Source organism: Amborella trichopoda, chromosome 8, assembly GCF_054954075.1.
Source record: "Amborella trichopoda isolate Santa Cruz 75 chromosome 8, AtrichopodaSantaCruz75HAP2 v2.0, whole genome shotgun sequence".
Taxonomy (NCBI): Eukaryota; Viridiplantae; Streptophyta; class Magnoliopsida; order Amborellales; family Amborellaceae; genus Amborella; species Amborella trichopoda.
In genome coordinates, this window is record NC_142343.1 from 12,732,519 (window position 1) to 12,756,055 (window position 23,537).

At 37.1% G+C, this 23,537-nt stretch overlaps 3 long non-coding RNA genes across 3 annotated transcripts; 1 reads left to right on the plus strand and 2 right to left on the minus strand.

Moving 5' to 3' along the window:
* Positions 1 to 467: 467 nt before the first annotated feature.
* Positions 468 to 1,434, minus strand: LOC148780794 (uncharacterized). The gene is made up of 2 exons (XR_016060082.1): positions 1,291 to 1,434; positions 468 to 1,180 (listed from the first exon to the last, which is right to left on the minus strand). It is a non-coding gene; the product is annotated as an uncharacterized LOC148780794 (long non-coding RNA).
* An 8,510-nt stretch (positions 1,435 to 9,944) lies between these two features.
* LOC148780795 (uncharacterized) lies at positions 9,945 to 10,655 on the minus strand. The gene is made up of 2 exons (XR_016039694.1): positions 10,427 to 10,655; positions 9,945 to 10,277 (listed from the first exon to the last, which is right to left on the minus strand). It is a non-coding gene; the product is annotated as an uncharacterized LOC148780795 (long non-coding RNA).
* LOC148780796 (uncharacterized) lies at positions 10,025 to 10,754 on the plus strand. Its single transcript, XR_016039692.1, has 2 exons — positions 10,025 to 10,498; positions 10,582 to 10,754. It is a non-coding gene; the product is annotated as an uncharacterized LOC148780796 (long non-coding RNA).
* The last annotated feature ends 12,783 nt before the right edge of the window (positions 10,755 to 23,537 follow it).

The window sequence follows — 23,537 nt, forward strand, 5'->3', positions numbered from 1 at the left end:
GATCGTGACAATGTTCTCTTCAATTTGTGATCATAATGAGGACTCGAAACATCATGAATCGCACCGGATTGGTGGTCAAAATTTATGGACTTGGCCGGATTTTTTGTCCTTTATGAAAAGTCCATTTCAAGACAATCAAAAGGCATCAAAATGTTTGTGATAGATTAAGTATCGATTCTACGACGGTTGATCGCCCGAATTATCGCTGTAAGCGTCCAAAAAAGCTTTCAAAATCTAGCAAAGGCAAGAGGCCCCCCGTGGAGGGATGGTTTTGTCAGTTGCTCAAAAGTACTAAAGGGTATGTTGGTCATTTGGTCAAAACATGGGATTTTATTTTAATTCATTTAATATATAAATTTCCTCAATTTGGTTTAGTTTTGAGCATGCCACCCTTGTTTTGTGGTTGCTATATATAAGTGAGCTGAAGTCATTTGTAATAAGGCTTGATCATTTTTATGAAAACTTGAGCATTGAAGTGAGTTTTGAGTTCATTATTTTTCCTTGCTTTCAAGTTGTTGATCAAGTGAAGAGGAAAGAGAAACCTTAGGTAGAGAGAAAAAATACCCCTAATCCATACATGCTAGTCCTCACACCCTACACACTAGTCGGTACCCCCTACCCTACACCATAGTCCATACACCACACTCTAGACCCCTAGCCCATACACCACACCCTAGCTTACAACCTAGCTCATACACCACACCCTAACCTAGCCCTTTTCTCTCTCATGTGCATTCAAGAGGGAAAATTGGGCTACACCTAGGCTAGGACACACCTCAAGGTCAATCTCTCCCCTCTCTCTCTTCCCTTTCTTCCTTTTTTCTTTCTCAACTCCTTCTTCCCTGCACACAGAACTCAGGGCTGCCCCAGCCAGTGGCCCCATCTCCTCTCCACGTCCAGGGCTGCACATACTAGTGGACCCGGCTTTGCACATCCGCTCTTCTCCCTTTGCCTCTCTTCCCTCCACTCGTGCACGCAAGGTTCAAAGTTGACCATACCAGCGGCCCCATCCCTTTTCATTCTTCTCTCGTCCATTCTCGTATGTTTGCTGCATGTAAAAGGCAGGGATGCCACAAGCTGCGGCCTCGTCTCTTCTCTTCTTCCTTCGTTGTCCCGCGCACATCAGGGCCGCCATATGCAGCGGCCCCGCTGTTTAAACTATTTTTCAGCACCTTGGTCCCTGATAAGAAGCAGGTCAATAAAGCCCACAAAATAGTGGAATTCTCGACAGTCTCGGAATGACCCCAGAACTGGTCAAGATCATCATCAACAGTCCAAAAGACTACCTACCACGTTTCGTCGCATTCCAACATGGTAGTGAACATAAAGAAACAATTTTCGAAAAAATGGCCTCTAGCACTCTGAAATGGACCTTACAACTGGAACTATATTTTCAGTGTCTCAAATCACTGTAGTAATACCGCCATTGGATCCTGCATGATAAAAAACCCTTATAGGTCAAGTTTCAGCTTAATCAGACACTCCAGGACAATGATATGAGCAAAACATTGAAACAAGAGGGGCCGCACACTATTTTTGTATGGCCTCACTCCACAAAACACCATTAAAAGGTGGTTGTTTTCACAGCTACGAGTGGCCACTTTCAGAGCCCATATCTCACTTGATCCGAGTAAGATCACGCTCAAATTTTGTGAGTGTGTTCGTCTCGTTGAGACGAGCGATTCGATATGTGATACGCTCTGTAACGATGTCTGAGCAAGGAGAAAAGCTAGAGAAAAGTTACCGATCCATGAAGAAGTTGTAGAAAATTCAGCAGCGACATGCCTCGCTCGATGGACCAAATCACGATGCTCGTGCAATGGATCAACGTGAAACTAATTCCATTTTGTACATAAGGTCTAGGACTATCATTGGTCCGAACTCCATACATGATGAACGGTCGGATTCTATGGACTCTACCGACGAAGTAACTGAAATTTTCGCCCCAGATTCCAGATTCCGGCCAAAACTCAAAAATTATGAAATCTTCATTCGGACTTCAAATCGCATTCCATTTGTTGCCACGCGATCATGACAGCATGCTTATGCGCTACGTCGAAAAAATTATAGAAAAACATCAAGGAACGGGCGCATCATTGATATAAATTTTTCAAGATTCAAGCAAAATTCAAGTCTGGTGATCGTGGTTTGAAACACGATTCATGGCTCAAAGTTAGTATCAAAACGATCGCCATGCTAATCCCTACAAGAAAACAATAATCTTTCGACTAAACATGCATTAGAACACCCTCGGGTCAGCCATAGAAGATCACACAAGATCTCGGATGGCAGCAGGGACTGTTCTGGAATTCAACGCTTTGTTAGGAAGGGGCAAAACTGTCCATTTGCAACCATTTTTTTAATTTATTTTAAGTCAATTAAATCTTAATTTTCAGCAATTAGGTCTAATGTTGATCAATCCACCCATGTTTGGGCACAACTCTATATAAACAGGCACTACCTCATTGTAAAAAACACACGACGCTCGATTCATTCTTGGAGGATTCAATAAAATTTTCATTCTTGCTTGAGCCTGTGAGTACATCTTGGAGAGAGAGAGGAGAGAGAAGAAAAGGGTCGGTACCCTTAGGGTAGGTAACTTTCTCTCTCATCACATCTTTTCACTCTCTCTCTCTTCTTTTTATCTTCTTCGGTTGGTCTTCTTTATCTTCTTCTGTCAACTAGCGAGGCCTAGCGCCGGTTGGTTTTCTCTATCGAGTGGCGACACCTAGCACCGGTTGGTCTTCTTTATCTTCTTATGTCAACTGGAGAGGCCTAGCACCAGTTGGTCTTCTCTCTCTTCTTATCATTCGATGAGGCTTAGCGTCGGTTGGTCTTCTCTCTCTTCTTTTATTAATAAGCAAGGCCGAGCACCGGTTGGTCTTCTCTCAGTTCTTCTTTCAATCAGTGAGGCCTATCGCTGGTTGGTCTTCTCTCTCTTGTTCTATCAGAAGCCGAGGCCTAGCGCCAGTTGGTCTTCTCTCTCTTCTTCTGCCAGTCGGTGAGGCCCAACATCGACTGGTTTTCTCTTTCTTCTTTTATCAGTCGACGATGCCTTGCGCCGGTTGGTCTTCTCTCTCTTCTTCTATCAGTCGGTGCAGCCTAGCACCGATTGGTCTTCTCTCTCTTCTTCTATCAGTCTGTGAGACCTAGCGTTGACTGGTTTTCCATCTCTTCTTCTGTCAGTTAGTAAGACTTAGCGCCAGTTGGTTCTCTTCCTCTCTTTTCATTTGACACAATCGGCGAAGCCTAGCCCCGACTTCTTCCTCTCTCTCTCATCTCCTGAAACAGTCGGTAATGTCTAACGCCGACTGCATCTCCTCTTTCATCTTCTCTCTTCCTTCTTTTCTCTCCTTCCGTCTATTCCCTTCTTTTCTTAACCATTCCTCTGCTACTCTCTCGTTCGACTAAGAGGGATTGAGGTTAGCATCTCATGGCAGTCCTGTCGTCTAGCTGTAATGTTGTTGCACCAGGTACGTTTGACCCACTTTACTGCCACGACAGACCAGCCATCGCGCTCAGCTAGTCGATATTGGCAATAATGTCTTGTAGTAATCCAGTGAGCCGATCTCAGTTATCGAGCCCGTTTTGCAACAACGCTACGCTAATTATCCACCAGCCCAATCACTACTCTGATCCTCTCACTTGGTTGAATCCTTCGCTCCCCCTGCCTTTCTTTCTTCTTTTTAAATACACATGCTTGCGTATGTTCATCAAAGAGGAAAAGGGTGAGGCTTGACCCACCTATCCCATAACCTTTGTGATATATGCGTGTGATTGCAGGAAAGAAGAAAATAAGAAGAATACGAGCCAAGGGAGGCGATTCCTAATCAGTTTCATTACTGAGGGCGTTCTTTGTGATCCAAGAGGGTGTCCACGCGAGTCAGCCCGAGTAAGTCCCGAACCCACCTTTAAAATTCATATCTCACCAGTTGGTAACACCTGCTCCCATTTTCAAACAAGGTTTCTGAGAGAGCGATCTCACAAACGTCTCGGGTCTCTCCCAAAGCCCGAGAAGCATGTCGCCTGATCCTCCAAGGATCCGGAGGGCGAGATCAAGGCACCTAACCAGCTTAGCGACTCCATTGGGGACTTACTACCTCTTTGTTTGATCGTCCTTGTTTGGCTAGTGTTTTCTTTATCTGCTTTCATTCTCTTTTCACATTCACTTAGGGCTGCTGAGTTTTGTAACCTATTTATCCAAATAGGGGATTTTCTTATCCCTTATTCGAGAGTGTCCCTAGGGAACTCGGTCATTCGATTTCGTTCCCGACTATCCTCTTGAGCAAAGACGCCTTAAATAACTCCCATGTCTTAACTTGGATCGGTGTGAGGAGGGACTTGAAGGTCCCTCAATCCCCATCTCTTTGCTCTGGTGGAAAATCCACCAAGGCGCCTTGCTTATGTTGCCCCACATAGCATGCACCCAACCACCGGCAAGTCACTTGCCAGTCATGTTCCTATGGTACGCTGAAAGGCCACTTAGTCCCTCTCTGCGAAAGGCATGCAAGCTGCCATTGCTTTACGGCTCGCCATAAGGCTACCCCCCACATTCCTATACCATTGGTCTCTATCCCTAGAGGCTCAACACATCGAGGTGGAAACCCTATGGTCTCTACCCCACACACACACCACAAGGCTCGTGGGTCACCCACTCGAGTCACAGTTCAAGTCACAGTTCGGGGCAACCCTTCTATTACCTCGAGTCCGTGTCCAAGATCAAACCTTTCAATGTTAGGTCCTTCACACGCCACTCATGTGCATCTCACTGCTTGGGGCAATGCTATTATTGTGACAACCCGAGTAGCTAAGAGACAACCTTCTCGTCCTCCTCCTATGCACACATAAGTGCACCCTGTAAGGGGCAGGCGTGCACCTGTTCTCTTACAGACTTATGCTCGTAGTTCTCGGCCTCTTAAGGACAGATCACTTGTATGAGCTCGGGTGGACCCCCAGGTCCCCCATGATCCTTCTTCAAGGGGTGCACACTTGTCGCCATCTCAGGCCTCCCCTCGTCTCGACTCGAGTCTCCTCATGAGCCGACCCTGCTCCTGCCTGCTCCTCCTTCATCGAGCAAGCACCTTCAGCCTCGGTACTTGAAGGTTTTCCCCAAGAGTACCATCCTGAACCAGCCCCATCACTTTGGTTATATCTATGGAGCTCATAAGAGAGCTCAGAGCATGGACCTCACGTAAGATTGAGTTCTTCATCCCGCCCGACCCAAGTTGACTCTAGTTCCTAGCCCTCATCCATTGCCGTACTTGATGGAGACATCTCTCTCTTGTGCAGGAAGAGTTGACCAGCTACAACCTAGATTGCAGTTTTGGCACGAGGTCCCCCAAAAGCTCAAGGCTAAACGCGATAGACGTCTGTAAATTTTGACTAGGGAGGTGACCAAGGAAGTCAAAACAACCAATTTTTACTACCCTCTTCACCTGAATCCCTTCTACCCCTTTCAGACGATGAGGCTTGAAAAAGATCTCAATGAGCCTTGTGCTATGGTTATTGCCGCAGAAGAAGACCCAACCACTCAACAGCCACGGTCCCAAGACCGTGGTGAATAGGCACCTCAGCCACGGTCCCAAGACCGTCGAGAACCAGTCCAAACACGATCTGCGTACAAAAGTTGAGTTCAGTTAGGGCATGCTGACCCCTTACTGACTGACCTACCATGTACGACTCGTCAAGCTCGCAAACCCTTTGTTGCCACTTACGACTTGTCAAGCTCGTAAACGAGCTCAACAATGTGCAGGAGGATCTCATGAACAAGTTCAAGGATATGATGCACGTGATGATGGAAAAGATCAATTGTATTGACGCTGCACGTCAGTCGGCTAACCATGAGGCCAATTCCCATCACTCTGATGATATACCTCCATGGTAGCCTCCTCCATCTACCTCACAGGACAATTCTTTCCCTCATCTAATTTTTCAGTCAGATATTGATGCTATGGTCACCCATAGCCTAAAGAATAGAAAAATTTCGGGCATACAGGGTGTGACTCCTTATCAAAGACCATACCCTTACTATATTGATTAGGGCCCGTTCCCCTCAGATTACAAGAAAGGGAAGTTTCCCCTATTCAGTGGAACCACCTCCCCAAACCAGCATATCACCCATTTCTAGGCAGCATGTCGGGAAACAACAGTTGACAGGAGAATTCTCCTCTGCCATTTCGTTGAGACCCTTGATGACCCAGCATTCCAATTGTATGCCTAACTTCCTCCAAACTCGGTGCATACATGGGAGGAGATGGAGAAACGGTTCTATCAATGCTTCTATGAGATCGAGATGGAAGTTCAAACCATCGAGCTTCTCACCTTGACTCAAGACCTTGATGAGCCGGTAGATCAATTTATATCAAGAGGGAGAAACTTGGCTTCCCGCCATCCTAATTCTGTGCCCGAGACTATAAGAACACTAAAACTGTATTACTGAAGCTATAAGAACACTAAAACTATATTACTGAAGCTTACACTTTCGACATGGTTATATTTGATCGACATGTGGTTTCAAAACGGAACTCCTACTTTTCGTATGCTTCTATACTCCTCCAATACCTAACTTGTTTTTAATTTTTTAGTTCAGTTGCTTTTTGAATTTAACAAAAAAAAATTAGCTGGAATGCTTGAAAGGCTTTTATAGCAAGAAAAATAAAAACTTATCAATAAATATGTTATTCCAAAGTCTTTTCGTATGCATGTGATTCCAAATCAAAGACATGAAAGAGGTTTGGTAAGTTTATATGTCCTACATACATATAAAAATAAACTATATGTTAGTAGGATTTCTAAGCATTATATTTTGCTAAAGAAATTTTTTTTATGTGAAGATAGTAAAATACAATCTTCAAATTAGCAATTCCCAACATTATTTATGGGGTGAACTGCTTCATTAAAAGTTTATGTACCCTAAATCCACTTTAAGAATATATGTTTTTATTCTTGCGATATGTATCTCCCTCTTAACTGTGACTTAGCAATAAATAATTACATAAATAACGAATGGATTACATTTTTTCCATGTAGTAAATCAATTTAAATAAGTATGGTAGAAAGCATATTTTTAGGTCACATGCCCTACATCTTCTCTAGAGATAGTGTCCTCCTTAATTCTTGTGACATGTGTCCACCCCCTTAAATGTGACTTAGTAATATAGTAGAAATACATACATAGATGATAGAAGATGTTATACTCCCACGAGAATCTACTGTCCGTTTACTCCCTTAGGTTAAACCCCACCTAGCCCTAATTTTTAGGGATGTAACCTTTTCGACCCTAACAAAAAAAAGATTTCCTAATTAAATCCTCTATGTACTTAAAAAAATAATATTTTGAATAGAGACTATCCAATTTTTAGATGGTGTGATTTAAGTGTTAGAAAACTCGAGATTGAATACAGACTATCCAAGTTCTAGATGGTGTTGTTTGAGTATTAGAAAACGCAAATTTCAAATTTGTTCTTTTGATAATTGTCTAGTGACATAAGTGGTTCTCAAAAAAAGATAATATCTTCATATCCCTTGCTTTGGTATACGATTTTCCCATATACCCGGGTCTTAAAAACTTTTGGGCAACATAGTTTTTTTTCTAAAAAATATATCTTCTAATCCTCTGAACCCAATTTACCTATTGATTGCTTGTTTTTTGCCCAAATAGAAACTAAAAAAACACCTCTATCTATCTACTAAACTCTATACAACGTCTTTATTTTAGTAGAAATGTAGCGGTGTGTTTTTAATTTTAGTTTGGGTAAAAAAGTGCAGCAAGAAAGGGTAAATTGGGTCAGACATATAGAGATGTCCTTTTAGTTTTTGTTTGGGAAAGAAAATAGTAGTAAAAAAGGGTAAATTAATATACAATTTTTAAACAATTTATACCACCATAAAGTTTTTAAAACCCTCAGTCTATGATGAAATGATATTACCAAAAAAGAGTGTAGAGAGATATTTTCCTCAAAACAATATTGGGAAATTTACAAATAACCTCCAAGACTAGACTTTCTATGCAAGTTACCCCCCCACCAAACTTTTTTTCATCACTTTTTACCCCAAAATATACTTTCTTAGCAAATACCCCCAACCCAAAAATTAAAAAAAGTTTAAACTACCCTCCCTTATTTTTACACACGCCTCTTTCTCTTTTTTCCCACGAAAAGGCGGTCCGACATATTCTTAGGGCAGTTCGACAGTGTAATGTTAGTCCGGTAAATAATAGTGGCGGTCCCGCAATATAGTGGCGGTCCGACACTGACAAAGAACAGTTCGGTAATAAGCCCATGCAGTTCGGCAATGCTAAATAGCGGTTTGGCAACAGACCTAAGCGGTCCAGCAACAGGCTCAAAGTGTGGTCGACTATATCAAAGAGCGGTCTGGCACTTTTTTTAGTTTAACGGCACCCCATGTAAGGCCACATTAATGTCCGGCCAAAATTAAATTTTTATGTAAGAAAAAGGGCATTTTCGTAAAAAAGAGTGTACCTTTTTTTACTTGGGGGGTATATGCTAGAAAAATGTACTTTGGGGAAAAAAATGAAAAAAAAAACTTTGGTTGGGGTAACTAGCATAGAATGTCTAGTCTTGAGGGTTACCTGTAAATTTTCCAAAAATCTTCCCAAGTTGATAGTAGAACTCAATTATGGGCGGAGTATACGTAATCAGATTAGGTAGGAAAGAGTTATAGGTCGAGGAATGTCTGAGGCTGCCAACCTCTTTATACTAACAAACTCTTGGGTCATTTGGATACCTGAAAATATATTGTCTATGAAATATATTATTGACATAATACATTAGTGCATAATATATTACATACAAATTGATTGTTACTGTTTGGGTAGTATTTAAATGCAACCTGGGAAATACATTGTTGTTACTTGACACGGTTTAATATGGAATTGCCTACATTGCACCTCAAATTTGTTATTCCATTGCTCTTATTAGACATACCAATTTAATATGGAATTGTATACAAAGAGAACATTTATCTATTGTGCACACAATCTTGTCCTTTAAATTTCAAAATGGGTGGTTGTACTAGTTTCATTGAATAAATATAAAATTTCAAAAAAAAAAAATCACTTCATGACTCACCTCAAGCCATCCAATTTGACATCTAATATTTGAGAATGATTGTGACCTCCATTCACAAAAGATAAATGGTTTCTTTGTAGATATTCCTATTTAATATTGAAATGCATATGTATAAATAGCATGACTATACCATGCTTGTCATGCCTCAAAAAGAGTCAATCATTATAATTTAAATAAAATATAATTTATCACTTGTTTATCTTGATCTAAATCCTAATAAAAAAATCCTTTTCTTTTTTTTCAAAATATTTAGTAATCATTATAATTTATGTGCACAGCTCCCTTGTAGAGAGAGACAGAGAAAGGAGGCTGAAAGGAAAGACGACTGACTATATCAGAAGCTCATACATAAAACATTTGGTTTTCATAAACGCAGACTGATGAAGAAAGAGAAAAGTTGAAAAAACGAGGGAGAGGAAAGAGAGTGGATTCGAGCAAAATGATGGGATAAAATAAATTGATACCATGATTTAAAAATAGCCTTCACTATGGAAAAGAGGAACTTGAGAGAGGAGAGTTTAAGAGAGAAGAGGAAGTGGTAGGCTTATCAGGTTGAGAGGGAAAAGAGGAGCTTGAGAGGGAGAAGAGCTTGAGAGTGAGGTAAGCAGTAAACTTGGTTGAGAGGAAAAGGGGAGCTTGAGAGGGAGAAGAGGATATACTCATAAGAAAGGGAAAATGATTTTTTAGACAGCGACCAGTAGATTACCCGTGATTTTCTAGATAGCGCCTAGTAGATTACACATCATGCATGTAAAAGATTTTTCAACCCTCTCGCGTGTAATAAATATCATAATGTTAAAGAATTATTGTGTAATTTATTTTCAGTTCTTTATTAATAAATGTACCCAAACAGTATAAATCACCTCACTGGTACCTCTTATTTCAAATTCTCTGTTAACTCTTCCTCTAAGCTCTCTGCACTCCCTCTCTCTCTCAAATCTTCCTCACTCTTTTTTGGTTTTCTACTCTCTCTCCCTTTCAACTCTCATCCTTTACTCTCCCTCTCAGCTCCACCCTTATTTTCCTTTTTCTTCCTCTCTTCTTTCCCAATAAAATGGGGCAAAACCGTGGAAACTCTAATCTACCATGGAAATGGGTAACAGAAAAACGTCCTCGAACAGTGAAGATTGGACCCAATAAAGAAGGCTGAAAAGTTGGTTGAACCACATCATAAAATCCCTGAAAACCCTGTTAAAACGGCAAGAGAAGATATAGAGCGTGAAAGCTTGCAATGGTCTCAAAGGCTCAGAAGTGCCAATAAAGATAGAAGGCTGAAAACCAATGGATTTTGGCCCAAAATTGAGATTTAGCATTCCAAAAAGGAGATTGAGGATGACCTTTTGGCTATGGGAGGAAAGCTGCCTCTCAAGCCCAAGAAGAGACCCACAGCTGCCAAGAAATACATAAGGGTTAGTTTTTTTGCATCTTTCTCTCTGAAATAGGATTGTCTGTTTGGCATCTCTTGTAAAGGATTCTTTTGTTGATTTTGCAGGATATCTGTATTCGGAACGATTTGCCTCATATTTCTCCTACTCGATATTTGGTTAAAGAAGCAAACAGTGTCCAAGAAGACAAGGATGATGTTGATTAAACTTTTTTTTTTTTATCATCTTCTTTCTAAGATTCTTTATTTGTTTAATTAATTGTTTTGTTCTGTTCTTACAATTTTGAGCAATCGTGAGTATTGATTTTGTTCTTTGACAATTTACTGTCTTCATTTTCCTTTTTTTTGGTTATTGATTGTTACAATGTACATTCTTCCTCTTGTCAGTAAATATTTGTTTGGATTATTAATGTGAAATGTGAGATTTTTGTTTGAATTTGACAATACTTTTTTATTTAATATGTAGAAGAGTAAAAATTGTGCATTCAAATAGCAGTGAATTTAGGAATCTTTGGCTTACTGAAATACAAAAATACAATGAAAATATGTTTTTTTTTTTCTTTTTCTCTTTTGGGGGCAAGTAATGAACATATTTTAAAATCAAACTGAATATCAGATTGAAAGTTCCCCTTCTCTCTCTACCCATCTCCGTCTCTCTGTCGACCTAACCGTTTCTGTCCCAAAAAGGAAATACTTGATAAGGGTACTCCAAACTCAAAAAGAAATTAAGATTTGTAAATCTGATTTAGTATTCATCAAGACTTTTCAACAACTCCAAACTTTTCTGAAGTTCCGACAGATTCCGTGATCCGCAGAAACAGATTGCACTGGCTCTATCCGCAGTTCCTTTAATAATTTCCATTGCTATGAGGCAAGAAAAATTTTATTTTATTAGTTTTTTTTTTGTTTTTTGTTCCTTTTATCTAAAAAACACACTAATTTTGAGCTCTTAAACCCATAATGGATCAGGGTCCAAAGTCAATATCACATATAGAACTCGTTTAAACAATTTCTAAAATCCGTATCATTTTAAAACAAAAAAAATCTGATGAATAAAAATGATATCACCTTTGAAGTGAAACCGACCATCTAAGATGGTGGTTTTGCTGTTTGTTCCAATGTGCAAATTGGTCCCATCAGGACCACTAAAACTTTTCCCCCATGACTTTAAGCAGCTTGAGCAGCTCTTAATCACACATTCTTGTATTTGATATTACTAGGTTTCTTCCACTAAATATTTTTCCAAGAAGAATGTGATTGTCAAGACATTCTCTGATAACTAAGAACAATTATGCGATTGCCACAAAATTCACTGTTTTGCTTCCATTTTTTGTCCGTAAATAAAATTGGTTTCCAAATTCACTATTCTTATTGAGTTGTGATAATTTTGGACGAGTAAAAAGCATTAATAAATGTATAATATTATTGTTAGTTAGATTGTGATAATTTTGGACGAGTAAAAATAATTAATAAGTGTTTGATCTTAAACTAATTTCACTTTATATATGATAATATTATTTTTAATCTTGTAATATGGAAATATTTTTTAAGATTTTTAAATTATTTTGTTGTAATATTATATTATTAAATTATAGTTAATAATTATACTGACATCTATACAGAAAAATATCATCTCAATATTCACCTATTTTTACAAAGTAATGAAAGTACATACTGCACCACTCCTAATTACGTTTAGAAACTAAAAGAACACTATTTTTAGATATTTGAGACAAAAATTGTCGATTCCACCGATTCTCTGATCCGATCCACTGATCCTCTGATCCGATCCACCGATTCTCCGATCCGAAATGGGTATGGGTGAGGCCGAATCGATTCACAGATCTGATTTTTTAAAACCTTGTCTTAATCACGCATTCTTGTATTTGGTATTACTAGGGTTCCACCATAAATATTCGTTCAAGAAGAATGTGATTGTCAAAATGTTCTCTGCTAACTGAGAATAATAATTTAGTGATTTCCACAAAGACCATAAAATTTATTCTAAAATACAAAATGCTCCACTTATACACAAAAATTACAAAGAACGTCGGTCAACTTGCATTTTTTTTTTTTTCAAAATCACCCCTTGGTTTGAGGATAGAATCCTTGATTAGAATTTCAAAAAAAATAAAAAATTTTCCAATTTTTTTGTTAGTAGGGTAGTGCCCGACTGACAAAAAAACTATAAAATAAAATAAAATAAAATTTGGTCCAAGGATGTCCTTAGACTATGGGGCACTTTTAAAAAAATTAAAAAAATAAGTTGACCGACCTTCTTTGTATCATATTTTAGAAAAAAATTCATATTTTAGGAGAAATTTTAGGCTCCATACCTATATCACTTATAATAATTTAATCCAATGGACCAAATTCACTATTTTGCATCCATGGTAGATGAAATTGGTTCCCAAACTCACCATTGTTATTGAGAAAAAAAAAGAAAAAGAATCCATATATTCTGATCCAAATCATGAAAAGAAAAATCTAGACACCTAAATCATGAAAAGGACCATCTGGACTAAATAAAAGAAGAAAAAATTATGGCAAAATCTAGAGGAGACAATCTAATATTACTAGAGCAATTATGAATCTTCATCTTCGGTAAAGAAAATAAAAAGAGAAAAATAAAATTATTGATATCTTCATCTTGTTCATGCAGAAAGTTACTTTGAGCACAAACTATATCGGCAAATTGGACAAGACTGATTGCACCCGAGCCACTTGTATATGCAGTCTTCATGATATTGATGCAAACAAGGCATTTCCCTTATATTACTGGTGCCATTGCTCAACTCGGACATGCATATAACACATACATCTTCTTTTGTGTTGGTCGCTACTACTAGCTTAAAGGACTCCACCAAAGAGACCTGAGGTCGAAGAGAAATCTCGACCTTATTTCGAATTTCAGATACAAAGTTCTCCAAAATCTCCGGTTCTAAGTCACCTGCTTCATCATTCACCTTCAATAAATTAGTGAAAGTCATTTTTTCTTGTGGCCCATTGGGATTAGCACGAAGCGCCTCGGCTGCACCAAACATGTAGGCTGCTGTGATCTTACCTAGGTTAGGTATCACCAGGTCTACTTGCTTGAGTTCTTTGTCCATAAGGGAGATGGCATCTTCTAAGGTTGTCGGCATGTTTTGAGCAGTAGAAATCATGAAACATCTTCTTTCCTTCATTCCAACTCTTAGTCTAATGATGAGTTTTATAAGTAGGTGGTGAGTATTTTCGCGGGGTGGGTAGCAGGTGAGAGTGAGTTTTAGTCTTACATCCGTCCAAGCCGGTGTGCTTTGGTTGGGCAGAAGAGTTAAAAAAGAGAAAGACATTGCTACTACAATGAACAAGACAGAAACAACAAGAGATCGGAGATAGAAATAGAGAAAAAGATAGTAACAACTAGAGATGGGAGATGAAATAGCGAAACAGAGAGAGATGAGAGCCAAAGTACAAATAAAGTTGATGCAGTTAAAGCTGAAACTGTGGAGAGAGAATAGAATAAAGTTAAGAAAAGAGAACAAGGGAGAGGAACGTGAATTTGAAACAGAAGAGAGAATTAAATAAAGTTGAAATAATGAGAGAGGTTTATAATGCGTTGTTAAAGAGGAAGAGAGAAAAATAAGGAGAGATGGGATTGATAAGATAGAAAAAACAAAGAAAGATAAGGATTGTCTTAAACTTGAAAAACGAAGAAAATAATAAGAGGAGGGGGAGCACCTGCGTGTATATATTGACATAAGAGAGGGAGGAGTTTCCTTTTCTTCTTTCATGATAGGTAGATTTGGTTTGGTTGATGAGATAAAAGAGAGGGTTCCTTCCTTTCTTGATTTGATTTACATGATAAGGACAAGATAAACATAAATTTGGTTTAGTTGATGAGATAAGAGAGAGGGTTCCTTTCTTTCTTGGTTTGATTTACATGATAAAGACAAGATAAACATAAATTAGCATTTGAAGAGAGAGGGAGATTATTCCTTGTTCTTGAGAGAGAGAAAGAGGTGTCTCCACTTTTGATGGAAAGAGAGATTTTCTTCTCTCTTTATTGGCCAGATCAAAACCAGCGGGGGACTTGCAATGTTAAAGAAATAATAAGATAGACTAAATTACAGCGTTTTTGAGAGAGAGTATCATTTTATAGGAGAGAGATAAAGAAGTAGATCAAGATAGGGATTAGGGACACGTAGGAAAACCAATTTAAGATTGAACTATTGCTAAATCAAGATTTATACAAGTTCTAATTACTTTCGGAAAGTTGATTTCAAATGGGCGACTTATTTCTTGCTGTTTTCGATGTTGGATTTTTTTTATGTTTTAAAAATGGAAAATGGTTTTATAGAGCTGTAGCCCTATCAAAATAAATAAAGCCTCACCTCATAATTCACAAAAAGTTATAATTCAAGCATTGGAAAACTTTACATGGATCATCACGACTTGAACCTATTAGTTGTCAAAAAAATTATGATTTTCAACTCCAAAAATATGTATATTGTAAGAAATTATCTAAACCGTCCATTTCACCCTAAAATTGAGTATTTATAGATCCGCATGATTTGTACCATTTCTTGAGTTTCAAATTTTATCATCGGTGATGAAAATTGATTTAGATCCACCATGGAGATTTTCGATGCCAAAAGTGCTTTTAAAATGAGTATTTGAGGTGAGGCTTTATTTTGTTGTTATAAAACCTACGCCCTATAGAAACTTTATCCGTTAAATTTTGTTTATTGGGACTCGAAAAAGTTTCTTATGTTTCTCACTAAAATAAACTCTAAGCTTTTTAATCTTTATTTTTAAAACCAATTATAACACTTTCTTAATTATTAAAATTTTTATTGTCTATTTTTTCAATTAAAAATAAGGCTAAGGAAATATGCCATCTTTATCCTATTAACTAAGGCTAAGCTCTTAAATTTCTCTTAATTACCTTAATTTTTTTACCTTTGTAATATGGTACTATTTTTAATTTTTCAATTACAAATTTTATTATATATTAAAAATAATTTTCATCAGTTTAAATTGTTTTTAATATGATCTTGTGCCTGTCCATTGCAAAGACCATGAATGTATTTTTTTAAATGTGTAATTCTTTGTCTACCGCTTTCCCAAGGATGATCGCCTTTCTATGGCTCGGCTTTAGATCATATTGTGCCTACAGTTGGCCTCGCGGGATCAAATTGAACATTTGGTCCGACATGCAAGACGCCTAGTTAGAGGGATTTTTATGACAGAGAAATTTTCAAGTCATTTTTAAGTCACCTTATGACCAAATATATTGAAAAAACATAAATTGTTTTGAGCTCTTAAAACCTAATATTGTTTTCTATATTTATTTATTTGTTTATGGAAAAGTATACAAAGAGACCTTTTACTTTTAATGTAAAATGCATAATATATGATTAGTCCTAAATTTGAAAATAAAAAAATTTATTCCTTTTTAATTTCCATTTTATCATTTCCACACCAATAAAATTTTGCAATTATATGCTATGAGATCGTTTATCTTTATTACAATGTACTTCTAGCCATTATACAGCTTAGGGTGTGACATAAAGTTCAAAAGAGTTTTATTTGAACTCTAAGTCTAGTCAAAGACATACAAGTACCTGATTTAAAATTTGACGGACAAAAGTGATTGTAATTGTACTAAGTGTTTTATATTCTTTATCTAAAATCCATGTAGTAGATGTAAAAGAAGAAATGGAATAATAAATCTCAAATTTGGCGCATAAATTCTTTTGGACCCTACAAAGAAGCCTATTAAACAAAATTTGGGAAAGCCCCAGAAAATTCTTTTTCTTGAACTCATTGACCGAAGGCCTTCTATTTCATGAGTTGTTGGATTAAAGCCTTCAAGAACTCATAATTCATTTTAATATTACGAAGCAATCTACGGAATTTGAGATCAAAAGAAGTCCACACAATTCCCCAAGCTAAAAATACTCTTGTTTTCTTTCCTAGAGTGGCGAGTTTATATTTAAAATGTTTTCTCTCCTCCTAAAGTTGGGAAAGGTTCTATACTTCCCCGACAATGTAGAAGATCTGTGCTTCCCCTACCATGCAGCCGCCCAATTTTGATCAAGTGAGACACTCACCATTTGATTTTAGATCCGATGCCTCAGAGTATTTTATTTTTAATTTTTTTATAAGAATTTTATGAATATGAAATTTGGTAGTGTCTTCTTCTCATTGTGGTGCACCAACAAAAATATTAAAATTTAATTTTTCGATAAAATATAATGACCAAAATACACCTTGAAAATTTTAGGGGTATTTTGGTCATTGTATTTTATTGCGAATATTTTTTTACAAGTGCTAGAATAATAGAGGATTAGACACCCAAAATTTGGTATCAAAATATTTTTTAAAAAATTAAAAATAAAATAGTGTTGTGATTGGCGCAATCTTAGCCCTCCATTCAGTATGGATGGTTAGATAAGAAGAAGTATATATGTCCATGTTAAAAGGGATGCATAGAAAGCTTGCTCGTTAAATGTTTAAATTTTTTTCTTAATTTCAGATCAGTGCAAAGGGCTAATCCTTCGGCACAAATTTCAGCTGAAAGTTCTCCTAAAGTGTAAGAAGAATAAGGGATTACTCCCCCATTTTTATTTTTAAGATGGGTACAGACTTTCTCAGCAAAGAGATGGGGAAGGCCAGAAATAAATTTCTCCTTCCAATGATCAAGATTACTATCTTCTCATAAGAGCAATCGTAAGAAGAAAACGTCTTTATACCATTTATAATGGGATAAGGTAGGGCATTTAAGATTGGAAAGTAAATCTTCTTATCGTACTTCAAGAAGGGACGTGCTACCAACAAAATGAAGAGTGATGGTATATATTAAAGTATTAACAACGTCACTTTCGCTGTGAGGCACATCTTGATTGAATTCATTTTTTGCTATCCAATTTTTTGTAGCAGTAAGGATTTGATTTTTTGTAGGATCATCCATATGGATGTCCCACCAACCTTGAAGCCAGTCAGTAAAGCCACAGACTATGGCTTTTGCAACATCTTGGTCATGGCTACCAGCTATTTTGCATGCAATTGCATACATTGTCATATATTTCATAGTATCGAGGATTTGATGGTTAGACTTTCTTCTTTTGTTAATGTATTACAATTACAATATTCAATTTCTGAAGTATCGTAAATTAAATCTTCATCATTAATATTTCCTATTTCTGAATCATTAGAACTTAAAGTGTCTGATATACTATCAGAAGAATTTTCATCATCATATAATTGGATTACTTCATATAACTGATTTCTAATATTTTCATCAAGTATGATGGAATCTATCTGTTTCTTTACTTGACAACTATTTTTAACCTATTTCTTTTAAATATTTCTTTTAATTAATTTTTGCAAGCAACAATTTATAATAACAAATAACCCAGATTGTAATTAACGATTATTTTTAACAATCCTAGATAATACAAAAATATTCCAATTATAGCAAGAACAAGAATTATAGATATGTCTAATATAATCCAACTAGTATAAACAATATTTCTAATTTTAGTGCTAAACACTATCTTAACTTGTATTACAAATAGAGAAATAAACACAAACTTTTATTACACAATACTTACTGAGTACATATACAATAACTGGAAAACATCTTCCATTCTTGAGGACAGTATCTCGGAAGGGAATTAAAGTTGCAGTCACACATATTCTAAATACATAAAAAAGGTAAGAATTGTTACCAGAGCGAAATCCACACTAGATATATTACAAAGAGAAATCCACACCGAGTATATACATATATAACAGGAGGCCTTTTCAGAAGAAGAGAGAAGAGAGGAGGCCTTTCTAAAGATTGAAGAGAGGGAAGAGAAGAAAGGAGCAGAAGAAGACTCAGAACTTGCTTTGAAAGTGATTCAAGACTGCCTCGCTGAATGAGGGGCTTGCTCCTTATATAGCTGAGAAGAGAATCTTCCTTTTTATCGAACGGCTGTCTTTAATGCAGGTGGACGGTTCGATAGTCTGTGGGTGGAGATAGTGGGAGACCGAAGATAGCGGAAGACAGAAGAAAAGTAGCTTTTCAAGATTCCTTGAAGGTTGATTGGAGACAACTGGGCCGGAATAGCTGGCTGATGAAGACTCGTCTTGTCGTGTAGCATCGACAAGATTGAATAGATGTCGGTGGAGGCACCTTTATCAGATTCTTCTTACTTTTTGTACAGTAATTCTTTTAACTTTTGTATAGGTGATAGATTCTTTGTACAGTGAGGTAACTTGATGTGACCTTTACAGGTGGCTTCTTTACAGCTGTGATATTCTTTGGATCTTCGGGTCGTCTTTGAGCCGTCAGATCAGAATGGCTTTTGGCTAAAGGCTTCTGAGTCTTCACTCTCAGTCTGAGAGTCAGAAGCATCTTCTTCAAAAATCTGGAGGAGTTGTTTTTCTAACTCTTCTCTAGTTGCCTTCGGATTTTTCTTCCTCATTTGTTGGATATATTCAGCAAAATGATTTGGATTCTTATTAGTATATTGCTCAGAGGATGGGGATGGACCTGGAATTCTCTTTAATTTTATTGACTCAGGTTCCAGGTTTTTTTTCTCAAAAACATCCCACCAGTTCACAAATATTATTTTCCCTAACTTGGGAATGTATTCAAAACTATTATTAAGATTCTCAGAAATCCCATTTTATAATCCATGGAATCTGATAGATTGCCATGAAATATAAATGAAAATCTGTATTAGCATTACTGCTTTCATCTCTGCCATTATGCTCAGCAAATTTATTCTAAGATAATTGCAGAGATTGTGGCAGGATCTGCAATCCGGATTCCCATATGAGGAACCAATATCGAAACCAGCTTGGGAATAACTCAACAACAGGCATTTTGAATTGAACATACCAAGTATGGGAATTATTCATATTTTGGTAATAAAATATTTTATGTAAGGCGTCAATGTACTCAGAATATTTATAATATTTATTAGAAAACTCTAGAGCCTGGAACTTTTTTCCTCGAGTAGGGTCAAAACCCCAATCTTCATATGATAATATTCTTTTGATTTGCAGTTTTGAGTATGCAATTAATTTTGTATTATTATTGTGATGAAAGTGTATTAAAGAGATAGAACCCGTTTCCAACAGAATGGCTTCATACCATTCACGGGTTTTGTTCCCATTAGAAGAAATCATATTGTTCATCAAATAAAGGGTGGCCAATCTATTTGGGTATGTTGTGATACGCTTATCATCAATGATGATATCGATGATGAAGCAGTATCTTCAAATTGAGATTTGCCAGAGCTCGATGTTTTATTTGGGATAGGAGATGATACATGTATTGGGTTTTGACAGGAATATTCCTGGTAATTGAGATTTTTAACTGGGGATAAAGGTGGATAACTGGCTATATATATATATATATATATATATATGGGAAAAGTTTATATAAAGTTGACACCTTAAAATGTAGAACTACGGATGCACCTCAAAAATCTACAAAAAAAAGTTGTTTTAATATTGAAAAATCCTTTAATTGATCATCTTGACATCGACATGTATGACTATAAAAGAAACAAAGATTATGAGTCCTAGAAAAGGTGCATCTTATAACACATTATCTAGACCGTCCATTTTAAAGATTTTCATATGTTTATTGATCTACTTGATGTTAATCATTTTTTGAGTTCAAAATTTTATAATTAGATATAAAAATATATTTTGAGATAATATTAATAATATTTTAATCAAAATTATATGTTATAATAAAATTTGAAAGTGCACCTTAAACGGATTGTTTAAGGTTGCAACCTTATGGAAACCACACCATATATATATATATATATATATATATATATATATATATATATATAAGTCTTCCCAACACCTATAGAAGAAAATGAACAGTGATTTCGTCTACCGTCATCCTGGAAAAGTCTTTCCATATATATATATATATATATATATATATATATATCACACTATGCAACACTTATAGGCGAAAATTAATAGTGATTTCGTCTATGCTCATCACTGTCCAAAGTTCAGCAAAAATTAACAGTGATTTCGCCTATGCTCATCACTGTCCAAAGTTCATCGCACAGTCACAGTTATCCGGTAGTGTTTTAATTTTCTTTTTTTTTTTGACAAATTAAAATGATCTGAAATTTGGAGCGTGTGTTCATCAGAAATAGGATACTCTAATAAAAATATAAAAACATAATTTGTAAAATATAAATTGACCAAAATATCCCAAAACTTTATCAAGGGTATTTTGGTAAATTTATATTTTACAAAAGATTTTTTTCATATTATTATTAGGTGCGCCTCACCAAGATGCACACACACTCCAAATTTTAGATCATTTTGATTTATAAAAATAAATAAAAGTTGAAACACTACTGGACAATCGTGATTGTACGATGAACTTTGAACGGTGATGAACATAGGCCAAATCACGATTTATTTTCGCTAATAGGCATTGGAAATACTTATATATATATATATATATATATATATATATATATATATATATATATATATATATATATATATATATATATATATATACACACACTACATTATTAAGCCAAAGTTAAGAGGTAAACACATGTCGCAAAAATAAAAAATGACCCTAATTTTATAAAAGTTATAAGAGACATTCCGATATTTAAGAGAGAGAGAGAGAGTGCATCCACACACTAATTTTAGGGAAGTAGAGAGAGTTATACATCATTTGAATGTACTTGTATCTCTGAAATGCATAAGGAGAGAGCTAGTAACAACCTAGTCCTATTGGTACCTAAGACACCGCCAGACCATGGGAACACTGTAAAATAAGCCTAAAATTGGGCAACCTTTGAAAAAGTATTGGAACAGCTTCCAAAGGCATAAAAATGGTAGTTTAGGATGCTTGAAGGACACTCACAAAGTTTCATTGCATTCCAATAAGTTTTGATAAGATCAAGACGAAACTCGATTCTCAAATCCAGTTCCTATCATGCTGAAAAGGGACCTTATAACTATAACCCTATTTTTGGGGCTTCAAAACAGTACTAAACTACTATCATTAGATCTGGAACGTCGATAAACCCTCAGGGACGAAATTTGAGCTCAATCGAACCTTCCAATAACCATTATGGGCCCAACTTATCATAAAAGGATGGGTTTTACACTATTGCGGTGCATATTCGGTGAACCAATTTTCATTTATTGAAACTGTATTTTCTCATTTCAAAATGATTTTCTAATGCTCATAACTTGCTTGCTTTGAGTCAGAATAAGCTCAAATTTGGACACAAGCTAGGTCTCTACCACTCGATCTTTTTTACATATAGCACGTATCATGACGTGATCCGGAACGAGAGAATTTTTAGAGAGATATGAGCTCAAAAGCTTAAGAATCAAATTTTATACAATAAGACATCCCAAACTTTGTGTAGCCATAACTTGAGATCCCAGTGTCGGATCATGGCAAAATTGGGTCCGCTACAACCATATCGCGAAGGGCTACGATATGATTTTTTGTACAATTGGAGGCCATATAGAGCAAATTTTGAGGTTGAATAATGCAATATTTTTCAGTCGTCGGAATCCCATTTTTGGAAACTTCCCAAATTTGGAATATGCTCAAATGGAAACCAAATCGGATGAAATTTAGTGCAAAATGATCATGACAATGTTCTCTTCAATTTGTGATAAAAATGAGGACTCAGAACACCGTGAATCACACTGGATTGGTGGTCGGAGCATATGGACTTGGCCGAATTTTTTGTCCTTCATGAAAAGTCTGTTTCAAGACAATCAAAGTGCATCAAAATGTTCGTGATAGATCAAGCATCGATTCTACGACGATTGATGGCCTAAATTATCTTCGTAAGCATCCATAAAAGCTCCTAAAGTCTAGCAATGGCAAGAGGCCTCTCATGGAGGGATGGTTTTGTCAGTTTCTCAAAAGTACTAAAGGGTATGTAGGTCATTTGGTCAAAAAACGGGATTTTAGTTTAATTCATTTAATATGTAATTTTCCGCAATTTGGCTTAGTTTTGAGCATGCCACCCTTGTTTTGTTGTTACTCTATATAAGTGTACTTAAGTTATTTGTAATGGGGCTTGATCATTGTTATGAAAACTTGAGCATTTAAGTGAGTTTTGAGTTGATTATTTTTCCTTGCTTCCAAGTTGTTGATTGAGTGAAGAGGAGAGAGAAACTTTAGGTGGAGAGAGAAAATACCCGTAGCCCATACACGCTAGTCCATACACCCTAGTCCTCACACCCTACACGCTAGTCCATACCCTTACCCTACACCATAGTCCATATACCACACCCTAGACCCCTAGCTCATACACCACACCCTAGCCTACACCCTAGCTCATTCACCACACCCTAACGTAGCCCTTCTCTCTCTCATGTGCATTCAAGAGGGCTAATGGGGCTGCACCTAGGCTAGGACACACCCCAAGCCCACTCTCTCCCCTCTCTCCCTTCCCTTTCTTCCTTCTTTCTCTCTCAACCCCTTCTTCCCTACACGCAGAACTCAGGGCCGCCCCAACCAGCGGCCCCATCTCCTCCCCCTTCTCTCTTTTCTCATCTTGGCTCCCCTGTTGCATATCCACATCTGGGGCTGCACATACCAGTGGACCCGGCTCCGCACATCCACCCTTCTCCCTTTGCATCTCTTCCCTCCACTCGTGCATGCAACGTTCAAATCCGCCCCTATCAACGGCCCCATCCCTTCTCATTCTTCTCTCGTCTATTCTCGTATGTTTGCCGCACGTAAAATGCAGGGCTGCCACAAGCAGCTGCCCCGTCTCTTCCTTCATTGTCCTGCGCACCTCAGGGCTGCCATAGGCAGCGGCCCCATCTCTTCTCTTCTCTTCTTCATCTTCATCCTCAAGCCTCGATCTGCAACTGCGTGTGGACCCAACTCGTCCAAACCCATCTTCTTCCTTTCTACGACCCCCCAAACACGCAGCCGCGTTTTCACTCGTTAATGCGCATGTACACCCCCTAGAGCGGACGCCCTACTTCGTCCCTTATGTCTTCTTTCCCCTTGTCTTTCATCTACACTTGACACCGGGAGCCGCACATCA